General features: G+C 39.3%; 1 protein-coding gene across 3 annotated transcripts in view; it reads right to left on the bottom strand.

Moving 5' to 3' along the window:
* Positions 1-18,436, bottom strand: part of LOC126284395 (protein angel homolog 2-like) — a 168,095-nt gene that overhangs the window by 9,079 nt on the left and 140,580 nt on the right. The gene's annotated exons all lie outside the window — the stretch shown is intronic.

Here is an 18,436-nt window from a genome sequence, read left to right on the forward strand (position 1 = left end):
CAGTTGGTTGTCCTGACAATGAGCTACAGAACATTAAATTTATGCATAGGCTGTCAGTTTCTCAAGCTGCTCATGAGTAGAAAAAAAAAAGGAGGGAGACTGGCAGGAATTTGGTACTGAAAAGAAATGGCTGCAAATTTAGGTAAGGACAAGACAGAGATGGAAAATAACCTACCTGCCCGATTAAGGTATCTAACATTCCATGCTCCGATCCATAGAATACCAGTTTTATTTCTACTGATGATGACATCATCCTGAGTAGTCCCCACCCAGAGATCTGAATGGGAGACTACAGGGTGATTCAAAAAGAATACCACAACTTTAGGAATTTAAAACTCTGCAACAACAAAAGGGAGAGCTAAGCACTATCTGTCGGCAAATTAAGGAAGGTATAAAGTTTCATTTAGTTGTACATTTGTTCGCTTGAGGTGCTGTTGACTAGGCATCAGCGTCAGTTGATGCTAAGATGGCGACCGCTTAACAGAAAGCTTTTTGTGTTATTGAGTACGGCAGAAGTGAATCCACACTAACGGGAAAGTCAACCGTCGCAATGTCTGTATATGGGGCACTGAGAATCCGCGGGAAACAACTCAGTTTCCGTGACTCGCCTAAGGTGAACGTTTTCTGTGCCATTTCAGCCAATAAAGTTTTTGGTCCCTTTTTCTTCGAAGGTGCTACTGTAACTGGACTACAGTATCTGGAGATGTTAAATAATTGCCTGTTCCCTCAGCTCGAACAAGAAGCTCAACAATTCATATTTCAGCAGGATGGAGCGCCACCACATTGGCACTTATCTGTCCGTAACTACCTGAACGTCAACTACCCGAGGCGATGAATTGGCCGCCAGGGAGCCCATGACAGAGCACTTCATCACTGTCCTCCAAGAAGCCCTGATCTTACCCCCTGCGATTTTTTCTTATGGGGTATGTTAAGGATATGGTGTTTCGGCCACCTCTCCCAGCCACCACTGATGATTTGAAACGAGAAATAACAGCAGCTATCCAAACTGTTATGCCTGATATGCTACAGAGAGTGTGGAACGAGTTGGAGTATCGGGTTGATATTGCTCGAGTGTCTGGAGGGGGCCATATTGAACATCTCTGAACTTGTTTTTGAGTGAAAAAAAAACCTTTTTAAATACTCTTTGTAATGAGGTATAACAGAAGGTTATATTATGTTTCTTTCATTAAATACACATTGTTAAAGTTGTGGTATTCTTTTTGAATCACCCTGTATTTTAACTCTGGAATATTTAAAACAAGATGACATCATCATCATTTAACCTTACAGTAGAGCTGCATGTCTTCAGGAAGAATTACCTGGTGACTCCTGAAGAGGGGGCAGTAGTCTTTTAAGTAGTTGAAGGGGCAACAGTCTAGATGATTGACTGATCCAGCATGGTAATAGCAACCAGTGTTGCTGTGCTGGCAATGCAAATGGCTGAAAGCAGGGGGAAACTACAGCCGTATTTTTTCCCAACAACATGCAGCTCTACTGTACAGCTGAAAGATGATGGCATCATCTTGGGTAAAATATTCCAGAGGTAAAATAGTCCCCCATTCGGATCTCTGGGTGGGGAATACTCAGGAGGCTGTCATCATCAGGAGAAACAAAACTAGCATTCTATGGATTGGAGCATGGAATGTTAGATCCCTTAATCGAGGAGGTAGATTAGAAAATTTAAAAAGGGAAATGGATAGGTTGAAGCTAGTGATACTGGGGATTAAGGAAGTTTTGTGGCGGGAGAAACACGATGTTTGCTCAGATGAATACAAGGTTACACATACAAGCCAAATAGGGGTAATGCAGGAACGGGTTTAATAATGAATAAGAAAAGAGGAATTGCGGATAAGTTACTATTAACAGAATAGTCAACACATTATTATAGTCAACATAGACGAGAAGCTCACTCCTAACACAGTAGTACAAGTTTACGTGTCTACTAACTCCGCCGATGAAGAAGAGATTGAAGGAATGTATGACGATGTAAAAGAAATTACTTAGATCATTAAAGAAGATGAAAATTTAACTGTGGTAGGGACCTGGAATCCAATAGTAAGAAAAGGAAAAGAAGGAAAAATAGTAGGTGAATATGAACTGGGGGAAAGGAACGAAAGAGGAAGCCACCTGGTAGAGCTAACACTTGGTTTAAAAATCATAAAAGAAGGCTGTATATGTGGGAGAGACCTCAAGAAACCAAAAGGTTTCAGTCTGGTTATACAGAGGTTAAACTGGAGAAATTGGAAAAAGTAGGAACTTAAAGAGATCAGACCTGCATATGCTGAAAGAACCAGAGGTTGGTAAGAGCTTCAGAGAGAGCACCAGCTAATGGTTGATTAGCTCAGGGGATAGGAATACAGCAGAAGATGAATGGGTAGCTTTAAGTGATGAAATAGTGAAGGTATCAGAGGATCAATAAGTAAAATGACAAGGCCTACTAGGAAACCTTTGATAACAGCACAGACATTGAATTTAACTGATAAATGGAGAAAATTTAAAAATGCGGCAAATGAAGCAGGTGAAAGGGAGCACAAACATCTCAAAACGAGAAAGTGCAAAATCGCTAAGCAGGAATGACCAGATGAGAAATGTAAGGATTTAAAAGCATATTTCACAAGAGAAATATAAATACTGCCTACAGGTAAATTTAAAAAAGTGTTTGGGGAAGAGAGACACAGCTGTATGAATATCACGAGCTAAGATAGTAAACCTGTCCTAAACTAAAAAGGGAAAGCTGAAAGATGGAAGGAGTACAGAGAGGGCCTATATAAGGGAGATAAACTTGGAAGAAATATTGTAGAAGGGGAAGTGGACATGATAAAGATGAGATAGGAGATACAATACTGTGAGAAGAATTTGACAAAGCTCTGAGAGATCCAAGTTGAAACAAGGCCCCAGGAGTACACAACACTCCGTTAGAACCACTGACAGAATCGGGAGAGTAAGCCAAGACACAACTCTTCCATTTGGTGCGTATTATGTAAGAGGCAGGCAGAATACCCTCAGACTTCAAGAATAATGTGGTAATTCCAATTCCAAAGAAAGCAATTGCTGAAAGGTGTGAAAATTATTGAAATATCAGTGTAATAAGTCATGGCTGCAAGATGCTAACATGAATTCTTTACATAACAATGGAAAAACTAGTAGAAGCAGACCATGGGCGAGATCAGTTTGGATTCTGGAGAAATGTAGGAAGACAAGAGGCAATACTGACACTATGACTTAAATCAGAAGATAGGTTAAGGAAAGATAAACCTATGTTGCTAGCATTTGTAGACTTGAGAAAGCTTTTGAGAATGCTGACTGGAATAATCTCTTTCAAATTCTGAAGGTGGCAGGGGTAAAATACAGGAAAGAAAGACTCTTTATAACTTGTACAGAAACCAAATGGCTGTAACAAGAGTTGAAAGACCTGAAAGGGCCACAGTGGTTGAGACGAGAGTGAGAAAGGGCTGTATACTGAGCAAGCCGTAAAGGAAACCAAAGAAAAATTTGGAGTAGGAATCAAAGTTCAGGGAAAAAGAAATAAAAACTTAGAGGTTAGCTAATGACACTGTAATTTTGTCAGAGACAGCAATGGACCTGGAAGAGCAGTTGAATGGAACAGACAAGGTTTTGAAAAGATGGTATGATGGAAATTAACGAAAGTGAAACAAGGATAATGGAAATTAGTCGAATTACACTAGGTGATGCTAAGGGCATTAGAATAGGGAACGAGAGACTAGAAGTTTTATATGAGTTTTGCTATTTGTGCAGCAAAATAACTGATTACAGCTGAAGTACACATGATATAAAATGTAGACTAGCGATGGCAAGAGAGGCATTTCTGAAGACGAGAAATTAGTTAACATTGAATATCAATTTAAGGGTTAGGTAGTCTTCTGAAGGTATTTCGCAGGAGTGCAGCCATTTATGGAAGTGAAACACTGACAAACAGTTTAGATAAAAAGATAATTGAAGCTTTCACAATGTGGTGTTACAGAAGAATGCTGAAGATTTGATGTGATGATCACATAACTAATGAGGAAGTACTGAATACAATTGGGGAAACACGAGATTTTTGGCTCAACTTGACCAAAAGAGGGGACTGATTGATAGGACTTATTCTGAGACATTAAGGGATCACCAACTTAGTATCTGAGGGAAGTGTGAGGGGTACAAATCAGAGGGAGACTAAGAGATGAATACAGTAAGCAGATTCAGAAATATATAGGTTGCAGTAGTTAGCTTGGAGAGCTGCATCAAACCATTATTCAAACTGAAGACCTTATCAACAACACAGACCTTAACAGACATGCCTGAAATAGTGATATCATCTGGCAGAAGCACTTTCAGTAACAGTTTTTAAGCCAGTCAAAGTAAGACAATTATGTTAGTTTGATGATATAATTTTTTTTTTTTTTTTTTTTTTTTTTTGGAATATGTTTACTGTGAATATCTGCACTAGTGTCTGATATACTTGTCACAGAAGTGAAGATCTGATATCTTTGTGTTGGGTTTAGGAAATTTCTACTGTTTCAAATTTCTGTTAAGACTTCTCAAATGTATATACCTCTGACGTCGCCAACTTTGCAGTTGTAGCAAACTCAGCACACTATTGCCAGGTTACATTCTTTTATAGATAATACATCTCAGAATATTCTTCTTTTGCTTCAGATATATTATTTTACTATGAGTGGAAACCATGGGAGTTGTGGAGCTGTAGCAAATTGTTTCACCTGTGGAGAACGTATGGAGAGAACTCTGGGCTGATCACTAGGGGCCCCCTCTTGGAACTTCAAAATATACAGCAGGAATAGAGTAAGAGAGAAGCAGAAAAAAAGATCTGTGCCCTTCATGCACGTTTGGAAGAAGCCAGGAGAGAGACAGTGAGGACGAAGGGAGGCGGTGATGTTGCGGGTGGCTGAGAACTGGCGGTCTGTAGGAAGGCTAGCTGGAGTGGTCTGACGGATCTGGAGGATGTGGTCTGATGGATCTGTTGTGTCAAACATAAAGGTCAATCGTCAGTGGCTATCATATTACAGCACGTCAATACATTTCACAATGCATTTCAAATGGTTACATTGACACTTGTCACCATGTCACACCAAGGCACCATCAACGTTTCTCAGGAACACAGTTTTGATGTCTGACGTCATTGTCCATTGTTGATCACATGACGCCCAAGCTCATTTCTTCTCAATACACAACCATGCTCTCAGCCACAAACATTGTGCATTTGTCAGACTTCGGCTGACATCAGTTGTTATTCTACATCTTTTTTACTTGTTAGCGATTAATGACAGTTGCCAAGTTGAGCTCATGTGACTTGAACTGAGATAACATGATGTGGTGTGGTGTGAAGGACAGTGTAAAACGGTGATGTGACGGTGCCATGAAGTGATGGTACATAATGTTATGGAGCCGTGATGGCCAGTGTGAATTGGCGTTAAAAATTTTCAGGTCCCAGAGTTGAGGGGAGAGGAACCTTGAGTAGGAAACATGTAACAAACTATGCACACCAGTAGAATGGCTAAGAGTAACACTAATGTCATGCAGAAGAGAGTACAGATGCCAGATAGCAGTCTCGGCAAACATGTAGACCTTAGTTACAGGAGAAGTTTAATTAGTATCACATCACCAGCATTTTTAAGCTCAGTGTTTTTCTGAATGAAGCAATTTGTGGGTTTAAGGCCTTTGTGTAACGATTTCATGAAAGGTGATCAGATAGTGATGATGGGGCAGGGAACAGCTGGGATAGGGCAAGGTGTACAGCGTATGTGGTGCCCCCATGGAAGATAGCTGCCCTAACTGGTTACATAAATATGAGCATGGGTGTCCTATTCCAGTGTCATGATCAGCCGTCTTTGCAGTTCTGTAAGACGATTCCATTTGGAGTTGGGGATGGTACTGACTGATTGCTGACTGGGCACGCATCTGCTAGTGTCAGTGGGATTTATCAGGAGATGAGAAATAGACAAACATGGCCTGCTCCTCAACAGGACTGGAAAAGGAGATCGATGGAGTTAATTATTAATATAGCAGCTGGGTGTGAGGCCACACAATGTCAAATACCTACTGTTATGGGTAGGAAGACTATGCATTTTTTGGGATAAATCATGACAAAAGGATCCCCTCACTTAAAAGTGCAGCAACCAGTTAACAGATTTCTAAAATGTATACATGTCAGATAGAATTCACCACACTGGTGTGCACAAACACCACAGAAATTTTCTCAGCATTATCTAAGCAGTCTAATAAAAACAATGCCAGATTGAAGTTGAATTCCAGTCTTTGAACAGCATGGTGGTATGCACTACAGTGCCTTGGTGTAGGCCTTGATATCAGGGTGTCCAGCAATATTTTTTAAGTACCAGGATCTGACAACAAAACTAGATGTAACATGTAGTTTGAACAAAAAACACAGCAAAATTACACAGTTCATGTCACCAACACATATGTTTGACATCAACCGCAAAAACTATTCAGCCAGACAGATCGTAGCTGCACTAATTTTGGACGGTGCATAAAGCAAGTTGGGGGCACAGAAAACAGTGCAGTCATTGTTGTAATGCAGAACTGGAGCGATTTATCTGATGTCCAGAAGGGCATGATCATTGGCTTTCGGGCCAAGAGTGGAAGCACTTCCGATACAGCTAAGTTTGTAGACTACTCCCTTGGTGCTCCCATGGTTAAAGAATACCATGTGGCAAAATGGCACTGGAGTTGAGGTGACAGTGGTGCATAGAAGGCCATAGATGACACGGCTGAATGATGGCTGTGGAAACATGTAAGGGCGAACAGACATGGGACTGTTGAGCAACTGACCTCTTAGATGAACCATGGACCTACCAACAGTGTCTCCTCAAAAATCACTCAGCGGATGTTGCTGTGTATGGACCCCTGCAGCAGAACCCTATTTCATAAAACTATGCATACTGCTGTTCACTGGTGACGAAGGCTGGAATTTGCATGCCATTACAGCAATTGGATGTCAACTGTGTGGTGACACGTGGCCTTTTTAGATGAATCTAGTTTTATGCTCCAATGGATAGATGGCTGTTGCTGGGTACAGGGTGAAACAATCTGAAAGCAAGGGAGCGGGTGTTACTGAATGTCAGAATGTTTTTGTTGCTCTTCTTGGGTGATCTCATCATTATAGAGGGCACAATGGATCAACACAAGTATGTGTCTATTCTTGGAGACCATATTCAGGCTTTTGACAAGTGATCCATTAATGTGACTGGACAGTGAAGAATGAGACCAGGTCACAAAGAAAGTAAAACAGTTGTTGGAGCACACATATATAAAACAAAGAACACTGTCTATCTTTGTAAAAAAAAATTACACTGTTTATACAGAGATTTCAGAATAAAATCTGAAGACCATTTGAACAAAACTATTATGGAAGAAACAGTAATAGACTTGTCTGATATGGGCATTTATTTATTTCTCGAGTATAGATCTGCTGTGTTATTATATAGCACATTGTACATTGTGTGATTTTACATGTTATATCATACAAATTCTGTTTTATTACTAGTTAATTTTGTTGCTGGAATTTTTTCAAAAAAATAACATAAAACAATAGACAAACGCATTTGCACAGTTTTGTTTAAACTTGTTGCTAACTTAGATAATGATAATAAATAAGATACATAATAGGTTGTGATGTATTTTAAATTAAAATTAAAAGTGTATTTGATGGAAGAAACAAGAGATGGAAATATGATTTAGATATGATGTGACAGTTCTTCTCTTTATACCTTCTGCATGTATGGTTACGTCTGTACCATATGTTGTCTTGGTAGTTGTAATACTTAATGTATTGATTAGTTCAGTTACAATATTTTTTCCAACTTAAGATAACGGTGGAGATTGAGAGTTGATGTAAAATGTCGTAGTCAGCTGCATCAGGTGCAAGGGCTCAGAAAAACTTTCATTTAGACACACCTGATGCAGTGAAAGAAGAAGAAATGTCAGATCTTCAGATACTGTTACATACTATGAAATGGTATAACAAACAGATAAATACACAGTTTTCTTTTCAGACTGATTCAATTTAGTATTGTGGAGACTTCACTTACTTTTGCTATGTTTGTATGTTTATCTTGTCTTCACTTCCTGTGTGTGATATAGCATACGAATTCGTGTCTGTGCTTGTGTGTGTGTTGTTTACTATGTACTGCTGATCAGTCCGATGTAGAGCCTGTCTTATTCTAGTGTACGGTTTCTCCTGTTTGTATGCCGCATGTAGTGCTCACAGTACTGTATCTGCAATGTTGTTTATAGAGTTCCAGTCATCTTGTCCAAATATATGGACATTAAGTGACGTCACAAGCAGGTAGTTTTTAGTGACAGAACTACTACTTCAGCACAAGAAACCTCTCTCGCAGTGCTATATCCTGCAAAAAGTGCATGTAAGTCTGTGTGCCGAGGGCAGTGTCACCACACGTGTGTACTTTAATCAGCCACCCACTCAATCTGTGCGGGCCAGCCACTAGAGGCCGCCTGTAGGAAGCACGCACATGACATGGTCTCCGCTATTCTGTCTACCGGCAACTCGTGCCTATGTATATGTGGAGCAGCCCCATGGCTCACACTCACTATGTTCTTTTTGTTTGTACAGCTCACATCAGTTGTTCTGTGTGTCACTTATGTTGCACCTTATGTACGATTCTTTTATCTTGATACATATGGAGTCTCAAGAGGTTTATTTCTATTGTTCAGAGGTTTATGAATAAAGCCATATTTGTGTTACTTGGATCAGTTTCATGTATTACTTGGTTACTACACTCAGCACTTTCCATGAGTTTTGTCTTTATAGTTTGTAGTGCTCTTAGCTTTTCTCTACTCATTTTATTCTTCATCTCAGTTTCATTTGAGGAATTCCGAACTGTCCTTTTCTCTGCTACTGTTCAATGTATCTATCATGTGCATTTCAGAAGCTGTGTATTACCTGCTGCTTGACAGTTACAGATCAGCAGCCCCAGCGACACCAACCACATTGCCGACACCACAAACGGCTATGAGAAACACTTCAGTCACATTTCTGACCAGACTTGAGTTGTCAGAGAAACCTCTTTTATGGTTAGCATCACCAGGGAGCAGAATGCATGCAACCTTGATAAATCTCTTCTCATTTACAAATCCAATCTCACCACTAATGGCCATCACAAAGAACTGATTTATGCAACCCAATCTTCATCAAATTCTTTAAGGCTTTCCTTCACTGACATGATCTCTACTATACTCTGGAGTTCATGGGCAATGGCGTCGGCCTAATGACCACCAAAGCAATTTAAGGTAGTTAGCTGTGCTGATGCTATGCCTAACTCTCTCTTCTTATGGTCGCTGTTAATTTCCACTTCTGGGATTGCTGTTAATTTCCACTTCTGGGATTGAACATGGTATGCCCTTCATAAGAAAATAATCCAGGGGAGATTTACCCGTAATTTTATATACCATACTCTTCAAAAAGTAAGGCATTAATTCCAAAATGCCAAGATATCTTTCTTTGATATGTCACATTGACCTAGAGCTTTCTTGGCTTTTACCTGATGTCCACTTTCCGAGGTTACAATTGATTTTGTTATTATTCAGATGTAGCATGGAGAGCTGTACCAAACGAGTCTCAGGACTGAAGACTACAACAGCAACATTGTTCAGATATGTTTCGAAGCTGGTGTTGTGACGAAGCAAGCTGGGATAATTTTAATTCCCCTCTTGTTTTGTCATCTGCCTCCTTAAAATACATTTCTTCATTTTGATTTAATTAACATTGACATACATGAGTATAATCTGTATTTTCATAAAAGAAAAAGATTTGTCCTCAGTTTTGGACAGAACACCAGATCCAATTTTGTGTTTAGTTTTTATGTATGTAATTGATTTTTCTAATTCCTTATGACTATTCCTGGTTAGTATCGTTTGTCATAGGGTGAAATCAGTGATTGTTTCTTAACTTAAATTCTATTGTTGATGCATAAACAAGTACAAATTCTGTAATAACTGTAAACATTTGGAAGATGAAGTACTAGTAATCTTAAAGTATCTATTTACCTCTATTGAAAAACATGTTAGCAAAATCAGCCCTTCATTAATTCCAAGGTAATTAACAGTTTTGTCTAAAGTATTGTTTGTGTAACTACATTTGTTAATTTCATGATTCAAACAAATAATTCGGCCTAAACTTCATAGTAGAAGAAACTGTTAAAAAGACACAATTTTTCGATGTATTCAGTTAATTGAGTAAGTTAAGTTTTAATTGTAATTTCTGTAAATTTAACTTCGAACAATGTGTAGTTTCAGTAACGATTATTGTAATGTTATATAAGGACGTGATTTTTGGTCACACAACAGTCAGTCCACGGCCGAGTTTCTGATGAGTAACCTATGCTGGTTAGAACAATAACAATGCTTCAAATTAACTGTGGAATAAGTGTTAAACAATTAGGTTATGTGTAAAAATAGTGACCGTGTCTGCTCCACACATACCCGATTATTCTTAAAGAACTGTGAACTTTGTAGTTAGGTTTTACTGATCATAGCTGTTCAACAGTAAACTATCATAGCAATATGTGGAGTTTCACCTGCTAACTATTAATGAGGCTTATCGAAGGCTAAATAATAGTGCACTGGTCATATAACTGTGTATTATTAGTGGGTTGTGAACAGTGAAATTAAAGTACTGTGACACACAACAGTGCACCTGTTGGCTATATCATTTAAAGTAGTCAGTGTCTGAATCCACACAACCCATTTTTCAGCCAGTACATCGACACCGAGGTCAACGAACGAAGAAATACAAGCAGGTGGGACAATCACAGTCTGTTTCCACAAACTTCTGGCTGGACAATTTTTCTCACTAATTCTCTGACTATGGATTGGAGATAATTATTGACGAATGGAGTGAAGGGAGCATCTGATTACCTATGATACGTTTTATTTAATTATCATAGGTAGAGTTTACAATATGTTTAATGTCTGGAACAAAATTTCTGTACACAGACAAACGCAAACAGTTACGTAAATTTTAATGTTCGCTCTTAAGCGAGACTTATTAATTTTCATAACAGAAAAAAATCTCTCACAAATGTATGTCGAGCCAAAGAAAACTCTAGTTGTGGAAATTCGTGATAAAAGTCTATTACATGTCTTGCCAAAAGGAACTTGTCTCTCAGATGAGAATTACACTATAGATCTATTAATTCCATTTGAAACTGGGATGAATATCATCTAGAGAAACAGCAAATGGTCTCGAGAACCATTCAAAAGCTTGGGACAAATATGATATATCCCCAAATCGCTTGAGAAATTCCTCTTTTATTGCACTAAGTCCAGAAACATATTCTTTGCAATTCTGTTCTCGCACAGTAGACAGAGTAGGGAAATGCACTGCATTCCCTGACGAGAGCTTTCATTCCCTCAGCTCAAGCTTGCTAGTGAAAGCTTGCACCTTTTCAGCCATTTAAAAAAAATAGCTGATTTTCCCTTTGCAAACTTGTGTTCAATGCATTCATGTGTCCAGTAATGTCCACTAAAAATGCAAGGTCAGAAACCCACTCTGGATCTTCTAACTTGGGATTGTACCTTCCTTTGTCCTTTAAAAACTGATTCATTGGTATTCTCAGCTCAAAAAATCTTTTGAGAACATTACCGCGGCTAAGCCAGCGGCTTTCGCTGTGGTATGGTATGTCATCATACTCTTCCCCAATTTCAGCTAAATATGTGTGAAACTTGTCTATGTGTAAGCCCATGGTATCTCAAATAATTAACTGCCCGAATAACCACTTGTATGACGTCCCCCAGTTTTGCTGCTTTTACACAGAGTGCTTCTTAGTGCAAAATGCAGTGGATGCTGTACAATGATTCTTCTGTATGCTGTAGCTTTTTTCTTAGTAGTCCAACAAATCCCATTTGTTTCCCTTTCATTGCAGGTGTTCTGTCTGTTGTCACTGACACCAAACGTTCCCAGTTTAAGCTGGCTGAATCTACAGCTTCTTCAACGGCTTTTAGGATGTGGTGGTCGTGCCTTTTAAAGATATCATATCTAAAAAATCCTCTGTTATGTGAAGAGCAGTGTCCACGCCACGGACATAAACCACTAACTGCGCGGTGTCTGAAATATCTGTGGGCTCATCAAGTGCGATGGAAAATTCAATAAACTCCTGCACCGCACTCCTTAATTGATGGTAAACGTCACCTGCCATGGCACTTATACGATGACTTACAGTCTGCGGAAAAAGAGTGATAGCTCGAAACTGATTTGCATTCAGTGGGCAAAGTAAAAAAGCAGCATTATTGATGCACTCCTTTATAAACTCATCTTCAGCAAATGGTTTTCCAGCTCTCCCTACATTAAGCGCAATCTTATAACTTGCATATACTGCTGGGCTATCGTTGTTGTTGTCCTGAAAAATTGAAAACAGTGCTCCATAAAATGTTAAATCAATTAGATGAGAGACATGACAAAAGAAAGTCGCAGATCTCTCGTGACAACAGAAACTTATGTCAGATTCATCTCGTATCATCAGATTGCTCTTTTTAAGCTCAGTCAATTTCCCCATCCGCTAAGAATTCGACAATAAATTGTACTCGCCCTTGTAAAATTTATTATAATGATGTTCAATACTAAACTTCTGCTGACCAGTGAGAATACTGCCACATATTAAACATTTTGAATTTTCCTTTTTAAACGATAGCAAATCTCCACGTCTCCGTTTCCTTGATTCACTCTGCATTTTCCAGTTCTTGAAATACAACGTTTACTACGTAAAGGTCCCTTTGCATCAACATCCACAGCATAGCCTGGCATTACACTGCCACAACCTGCCAGCTGTCGCCACTGCCCCAGTAGACGACTGCACATGATCAGCACACGTGCAGTGCTGTGCGCTCATGAGCCGCGTGCAACATTTGCCCCCTGCCCCTGACTTAGCCTATACAACCCAGTAGCTATGGCTCATAGTAATTCCAGTAGTGACTTCGATTTTGCTTTTACCTCCTTTGGTTCCTTATTTACTCTTTCTACTTCCTTTAAACAATTTTAAACACTCGTTAATATGTGCTGAATTCAAACTGATACCATTTTACTTTACAACCACCAAACAGCTCAAAACTTCTGTGGGAAAACAGAAGTGCTAGTAATTTTGCTGAAATAAGCTTGGCAGGAGGAAATTTTTTTAATCAGATTATAAGGCTTTCAGTAGCTGAACAATATTCTGACCAACTCCAGTACAACCTGTCTTAAAGTCACCAAATGTCTGAAAGTACAAAACCATGGGACCATTTGGATTATCCTCAACTTTGAGCTGGCTTTCCAGCTCTCTTAGGAACACCTTATTAACATTAGGGCCATCCATGGGCACATGAACAGCCTGCCTTTTCAAGTTGATCTCACAGTGGATGCACCTGCCTCAAATTTTTCAACCATATCTTTTGCAGCACTTTAAATCAAAATAAGTGAAATGTGGTAGCTGTTCAAAACATGGCCCAACAAACTATTCCCAAAATATACAAACAGATCAAACTCGATCATGACCATGAAACACACTGAGTGAGGTGGTGCAGTGGGTAGCACACTGGACTCCCATCCGGGAGGACAATGGTTGAAACCTGCATCTGGCCAACCTGATTCAGGTTTTCCATGATTTCCCTAAATAGCTCGAGGCAAATGCCGGGATGGTTCCTTTGAAAGGGCACAGTCAACTTCCTTCCCCATCCTTTCCTAATCAGAATCAGATGACCTCACTGTTTGGTCCTCTACCCCAAATCAACCATGCAACTACCGTAGCACAGCAGCAACAATTTCCTGTAGGTGTTTAGTGAAAAATGGCTCCAGTCCGAACATAATTTTCTGTTTACTTTTGAAGCTGCATTTTGGAGTCAATATTACTGTCTGGGAACACATCTGGTAAGCTGCCAATGTACTGAGAAGATTGGTTTCTCACAGCATCCAACAGATCAAATGGATCTCTACCTTCACTATGGCATCCCTCTGCACATAATCTAACATCGTCAGATCTGATCCAGAAGTTTTTATAGTAGGTGCTTCATGCAATTGCCTCAGGGTAACAACTGGTTGCTGTGACACACCACAACTCCCTGCCTGTGCTGCAGTAGACTAAAAATACACGGAAACTAATAAGTACTACTTTTCTTCACAGAAAATGATAGTATTATTTTTCAGTGCACTTGTCAAATCAAAGGCACTGTCAAGATTGTCCTTTCCATTGTTGAAACTGACAATCAGCTGAGTGTGACTAGCGATGGCAGGCAGCACCACAGGGGCTAGGTCTGGTGCAGCAGCATTGGAGCCTGGCTATTTGCTTGATTAACATAGATAAAGATGATGTGACCTTCCTGGTTGTCTCAAGCCCAGCATGCTTCTTTCCCTTGCATGTCTGGACAAGGTCTGCTTGCTTATATGGCTTAGTGACAAGTTAGTTTTACAGCACGTAAGTCCCCATGAATAGCATGGTTTTAGAAAGCATTGTTCATGCGAAACTCAGCTTGTCCTTTCCTCATGTGGTATATTGTGAACAATGGATGAAGGCCAACATGCAGAGTCTGTATTTCTAGATTTCCAGAAAGCATCTGACGTGGTGCCCCACTGCAGGATGTTAATGAAGGTACAAGGATATGGAATAAGTTCACAGATATATAAGTGACCCAAAGGTTTCTTAAATAATAGAAACCAATATGTTGACCTCAATGGTGAGTTTTCATCAGAGACAAGTGTATCATCCGGAGAGCCCCAGGGAAGTGAGGTAGGATCGCCGCTGTTCTCTATATACACTGTTGATATGGTGGACAGGGTGTATGCAATCTGTGGTTGTTTGCTGATGATGCTGTGATGTATGGTAAGGTGTCGTAGATGAGTGACTGTAGGAAGATACAAGACAACTTAGACAAAATTTCCAGTTGGTGTGAATGGCAGCTAGCCCTAAACGTGGAAAAGTGTAAGTTAATGCAGATGGTTAGAAAGATCAAACCTGTAATGTTTGGATATAGTATTACTAAAGTCCTGCTTGACACCGTCAAGTCATTTAAATGTCTGGCCATAATGTTCCAAAACAATATGAAGTGGAGCGAGCATGTGAGAACTGTGGTAGGAAAGGCATATGGTCAACTTCGGTTTACTGAGAGAATTTTAGGAAAGAGTGGTTCACCTGTAAAGCAGACCTCATATAGTGATGCTGGTGTGACCTATTCTTGATTACTGCTCAGACTGAAGGAAGACATCACAGCAATTCATAGGCGGGCTGCTACATTTGTTACCGGCAGGTTTGAAGACCATAAGTGTTACGGACATGCTTTGGAAACTTAAATTGGAATCCCTGGAGAGATGGCGATGTTTTTCAAGAAACACTGTTGAGAAAATTCAGCAGTTGGCAGAGAGCGCCAGATAACAGGCGGCAATGCACTTGCGCAGCTACAATGACGCAGGAAGCCCATATAAATATCTTACATTATGTCACAAAAGAAACAAGACATCCGACATTACTCCAAGAGCATTGGAATTTTGTGAACAATACTAAAATACATAATTCGGCTTAAAGTGCACATTTGTATGTCTAAATTTGGATGTAAACTATCTTGGAGTACCAGTACTGTATTATCCCATGTTTGGTTCTTTATTATGGCTTAATGGCACATGTGCTAGAAAATGAAAATGTTCACTTGAAATGCAACGAACAGTTGAAACTAGCCATTAGTGGGGAATTAAACACTTCGTTTCAAGTAAACTGACTGCCTCAGCAGCATAGATTAATAAAAGCCAAATTTCTTAAGCAAAACCAACAAAAATAACTTCATTGTTCTGCAAGGCGATTAATGCTCAACTGTCAGAAAAGTGTAAATAAAATAAAATCTGAAACTAAAAACATATTCCGACTTCCGTAATTATGTGAACGTATTTTAATTCACTTGATTGCTCCGAGCCACAGAAATCTGTTTTGTTTTCATTTGACGTGAGAGCAGTAAACAAAGAGGAAACAGGAAAAATCACTAAATGTAAACACTGGTTACGTGGAGACTACCCACCTCCCTACTACAACTCAGACTGCTCTCTGCATCAGCTCAGGAACACGATATTATCGAACTTTGGCAATACTAGATAGTGGCGGCCTCACCACCTTGCGTTTGAGGTAGTAGGAAAAAAAAATTGACTTTTCGAAAATATGTTAATTTTGTAGTGAATATCATTCTGAAGAGTCTGGTACATAAAATATGTGCGTTCAGTGAAATTTCAGACATGTTACTTTGTCTTAAGCATGCCAAAGTGCAGTGCCATGCCTCTTCACACAGCATTCTTCTACCGCACGTCACTGTATTTCGCTCTGTGGAATTCAAACGTCTAATATTTTGTAATGGCTGCCATCAAACTACGTTTAGGACAGTGGAAATTAAAATGTCCTGTAGCGCTTCTCCTGTTTCCAGTTGGACGGTCTGACATACTGCCCCCCCTCTTTTTTAAAAAAGAAAAACACTCACAATTACTGGATGGGATTATTTGTAACTGGGAGAACAAGAACTCTTCAGAAAATTTGCACTTTTTATTAGCTAATAACTTCTATTTTGTATGACATAAAATTAAATACAGGATACTAAAAACCAGTAAAGACAAGAGACAAGCAAGCAGTACACTTTTCTTCAATCCTCAAGACCTAGCATTTTTTCTCTCTAATTTTGCTTCGGCTTTACATGGGATGCTTTTATTTCTGGGGAAGAATCTATTATCTGATCACAGTTCGTCAAACGTTTTGTTGCATGAAAATAAGGAAATGTCCTTGTCTAATACTGAAAAAGCTGTTAATACAAATAGTACCCCAGACTGGTGTGGTTTCTCGATCTGATTACGTATAATTTGTCACTCTGTTAGGTAAAACGAAATTAGCCTGTCTAATATTGCGGCAACTGTAACACACACCAAATAAATGAGACTGTTTTGGCACAAATGGCCATTTTTATAACACCACAGAATATAATTCACAAAGTACCAATGTCAAATGCCTATTAGGCCTACTACAAGCAAAAAGCTTTATGTTAGGAAGCAGTTTCACAATTCATTCATATGCTCCAGATTCTCAAGCGTGAGATTGAAAAGTAGTAGTACGAAATTTGTATATGAATTTGGAATCGTCATACTCTTCTATAATTTGTGTGATGTCCCTGGGTGTTTCACTCATTCTAACAATCAATCTTGTCATCTCTAATTCTGTAACTATACCTGAAAGTGTGAAAACTTATTCTTTGATTAACTTTACTAACCCTGCCACAGTCACGTCTTGCTTGTCAACTTACTCTGTGACTTATATGTGTTGTGTTGTTCTGAAATGTGTGTGTTAAACTTGACGTTATAACACTTTTTAACCTGTTATTCCTGCTAGTTGTTTATTTCCACTCTGGTAGTCTGAATCCATGGATTTTGCTAGTAATTATAACAACGTTGACCATCCGCAAACCCAGAAAACCAAATAAACAAACAGCGACTGGCATTCACCCATTCGACTTTATTCCGCTCAGGTCATATGGCCCTGTCCCCTTTTGTCTGCAGGAAAGTTTATTTCTAGATGCAACATGGATACCCCTGGCATAGACATAATGTATACTATGCATGCATTCAAAAATGTTCAAAAACCAAGAGGGAAGATTTCAAAATCACATGAACAATCGACAGACCACGACAGACCAACATACGCTTGTTGCTAGGCACTTTGTGAAATAATGTTTTTTTTTTTGTCCCCCCCTCAAGAATATGAATTTGGCACGCGTACCCCCACCACCTCCTACACCAGGGCCTATTGCACATGCATGAATCTGGCAGCTTGCGCGCGCCAGTAAAGTTTTTCCAGGGAGCATCTGGCTGCTTGCTGTTACTGCTTATTCAGTTAACAGCAACACTTCTGTGGCCAAAAGCAGGAGAAGGTACTACTCATAAGCAACTCAGCTGCACATGTGCAAGAGCCCACTTGCAACTGCTCAAACGAATCTAATGTAAACAATTGTGTCGTCACACTCATAGGAGGCAATTTGGTGTTCTGAAGCATTGCAGTGTCTTTAAAAAGCCTTTCACACATTTTTTTGTTGTCAGACACTTATACGAATGCTGTGTTTTATTGCTGTATATGGCGCATTTCCTTGGCAACTCAAGTTTTATTTTTGTTTTTTTCTCTCGTTCATGTTTTATTGCTGCAGTATTATTCTGCAGTAGTGGACTGTAGTAATAACCTTTGTTAGAGTATTGGTTCTTACCAGGCAAAATTACAAAAATTTAACTGAAAACTAAAACAATGAAAAATTCTTGGACTTCTAAAAAATTCGCAGGTTTTTCCCGGTTTTCTCCCGGATGAAAAAATTTCCAGGTTTTTCCCGGATCTCCTGATTCGTATACACCCTGTCATTACATCCTTGTACATAAAAAGAACTCAAATGTCCACAGATGTCTAGAACA

This window comes from Schistocerca gregaria, chromosome 8 (genome assembly GCF_023897955.1).
Source record: "Schistocerca gregaria isolate iqSchGreg1 chromosome 8, iqSchGreg1.2, whole genome shotgun sequence".
In the NCBI taxonomy this organism is placed as follows: domain Eukaryota; kingdom Metazoa; phylum Arthropoda; class Insecta; order Orthoptera; family Acrididae; genus Schistocerca; species Schistocerca gregaria.